Consider the following 3,414-nt stretch of genomic DNA (forward strand, 5'->3'; position numbering starts at 1 on the left):
GGTTAGCCACCTCTCCTTCTTCAAGTTCCACCTGTTGCTGCACAATGTCGGGTAGGCTATACTGTACATGTTGAAGCTATACTGTAACCCCTGCAGCAAACATTTCTGTAATTTTTGCATATTTGCCTGCATAGGCCTCTAGATTATTACGTTGGCCCTTAACTTCCCCTTACTGTACATGCAGACTATCTTGTCTGCAGCCAGGTACTGTGGGGAGAAACTGAGAAAGCACGAATATGGTCATGGATAACAACGACGGGCGTGGAGCCGGTCTCTGACTACCTTGCAGAGAGAGACGACATTGAGGAGAACGAGGAGGTTGAGCAGAGCGACTGGGAGGACTTGTTTGGAATTTTTGAAATAAATCCCCTTGATTGGGAAATTGGCCATTCAGATTTCTCACCTGGACCTTTTTGGCTGGCCTTTATTGGTGGATTTTTCCTGGGCTACACAATGAACAGACAATAAAGAATCTTTAATTTGTAAAAAAAAAAAAAAATACAAATTCTCCATGCACCCCTGCTCTTTTCCATTTTACACATGTACTACAGAGAGGACAGATGGGGATGAGGTTTACCCTAATTTGCAATGCTGACGAGATCACATACACAAAAATCAACAATTAAGGCACATACATGTTTAAACACAGAAACAACAAAATAAACCATAACAGAACATTTGTAAGTTAAAAACAATTACATGTTGAGGTAGGGAGATTTAAGAGCAGGTGATTACATTGTCCATAGGATATTGGGGCATTAATTTTTAGCGTGAGTTGTAGAGTGTTCCATGAAATAGGAGCATCAAAGCAAAAAGCAGATTTCCCCAGTCCAGACTGAACAGGTAGAACCTCAAGTGTAAGCCAGTCACTTGAGCGGGTCTGGTAAGTGCGTAAAGGGTACAATGATGGGTGCTGTAGCTTTCACCAGTAATGAATCTAAGTGCTGAGTGATAAACTGTGTCTAGGGGTAAAAGGGTAGTAGGAGCAGCACTTCTATAAATTACATCACCGCAATCCAATACTGACATAAATACAGCTTCAACGATCCTTTTCCTGCAGATCATCGGGAAGCTGACTTTGTTTCTGTAAAGAAATCTATTTTTTTGTCTTAATTTGGTGGTGAGCTCAGCAATGTGATGTTTGAATGATAGTTTTTCATCAAAACAAATACCCAGATATTAATATTCTGTAACTCTGTCAATAGAGGATCCACTAAAAGTATCTATTTGTAAACAGTTATAATCTATGTTTTTAGCTCTTGAAAATAGCATAAATTTAGTTTTGCTTGAGTTCAGGACTAGATTAAGTGCGATGAGTACATCTTGCAGGGAGTTAAAAGCTTGTTGGAGTTTTTCCTTTGCCATTGGGTGGGGCCTAGTAAGAGATACGTTTGGGCCAGCCCAGTGTCAGTATAGAAAATGAACCAATGATGATTAACCAAATATTCAATAGCATGGGGGAAAAACTATAAATAAGTTGAGGGCATTAGAAATTTGGATTTTGAATAAAAGATAAACTGAAGTATGTCTGATATAGTCTATATCAGTAGCCTATAGTTCTCAAAGTGGGACCCGGGACTCCCAGGGGTCCTTGAGGGGGTTCCAGGGGGTCCCCAGTAAAATGTGTTAATATAACATCAATATCAGTTTTACCACTTTAACCTTAACCTTAATACATTGGCTATTTAAAAAAAAAAGCCGATCTACAAGCTCACAACTGCTCGCAGGGTGACACGTTGTGAGCTTGAAGATCTGCTATTTTCAAAAGATATTTCAGAAACATTTTAACAACACAAATCTTGCATGGGGGTCCCTGGCACAAAATATTTTCAGACGGGGGTCTGCGGCCAAATACATTAATTTGGGGATCCATGACATGAAAAGGTTTGAGAAAAAAGTGTTGTATGGCCTGGTTGTCTTGAGGTATGGTCATGATATACTTTATTAGAGGTGCACTTCTCGTCACAATACCATTGCTCAAAAATATACCATTATATGTCTGGGGTTTGAAACAATACTATATTTAAACTGTATTTGCATTGTAGTTATATAGTCTGTGTTAAATATCTCAAATATTACACAAGCATGCATGAGCCTCACTTGGTTAAGTTGATCGAGCTTGTTAATACAAGTTAAGTTTAATCACGTTTTAGATTATGGTTAAACCAAATAACCAATCATACATAACTGAAACGACTGCCTGTTGGGCCACAAGGTGGCAGTAGAAATAAGGAAAAGTAAATAAACGATGGACCTCTTCATTAATTTCAAAGAAACTATTTAATGTTCCATGGACCAAATATGCCCTCCTATATAAAATATTGAACATATCCAGCATTAATACAAAAAATCATTAATAGGCCTACATAAGGCTACATTGGCACATTTGGAATCATATGTAGTGTCTTAAAGCTGCAATCCGGACCGTATGAATAAAATGTTATTTTAACCAATACAGTAGGCTATGTATGATAGAGTATAATACAATCTGACTAGCACATCTGCATTCCATTGAGGAATTTGGATCCTGGTGTCGGGTAGGGCACATACTAGTTGACAAGTAATACTGTCCGAAGCTCATAAGTGCAATATCTCCCCTGGCCAAGCAGAGATTGTGTCTTGAAAGAGTGGTAGGAGTTGGTGGTTCAAATCCCCATGGATTGCAGATTTAAACTCACAGGAGTGAATTCATCAACAACAAATGCATTAATTGCACGTCATGTCACAGTTTGATTTATGCATATTTACATACGCCTGAGAATAATATAAATACTATCTAACGCTACATCATCATCAACCATTTAAAAACGAAATTTGAAAGATAATCTCAATAAACCTTAATAAATTGATGAATAAGGTTCCATATTCTTGTCTAATAATAATATATAGTAACTTTGATACAGTCAGGAGAGGCACCAAGGTTTCAGTGCCAAACAAGTGAGACACAGCCATTCATTTGTTCTTCTTTTGTTGTGCAATATTCAACAATCAGAGTATTGGGAAGCGTAATGCTTAAAGCAGCACTATGTAACTTTTTAACAACTATATAGCATATTATGTCCCACTAAATCATAAAGTTACATGTTTAAGCAATAGCAATCATCCTTCCATGTACTGTTATGTACTGTCATGTACTATTCTCATGTCTTACTAAATAAACTACATCAATCAATCAATCAATCCATAAATGTATAGACTCAGGCGGGTCCCTGCTAGGGGCTTGACTGTATTACTATGTATAGGGGAGACAATGAGTTTCATCCCAGCATTTGCCAAGGCACCAAGGCAGACCTGCCAGTCAAAGCGAAGACTGGCCAATCACAGCGCATCCTCGCCGGACATGCTTGCAGAGGCTCTCGGGTAATGAAGTCAAAGACGTTGTCTGCCATGTTATTTGTGTCCAAAGTGGTCACT

This window comes from Gymnoscopelus braueri (genome assembly GCF_963280865.1).
Source record: "Gymnoscopelus braueri genome assembly, chromosome: 13".
NCBI classification, from domain to species: Eukaryota; Metazoa; Chordata; class Actinopteri; order Myctophiformes; family Myctophidae; genus Gymnoscopelus; species Gymnoscopelus braueri.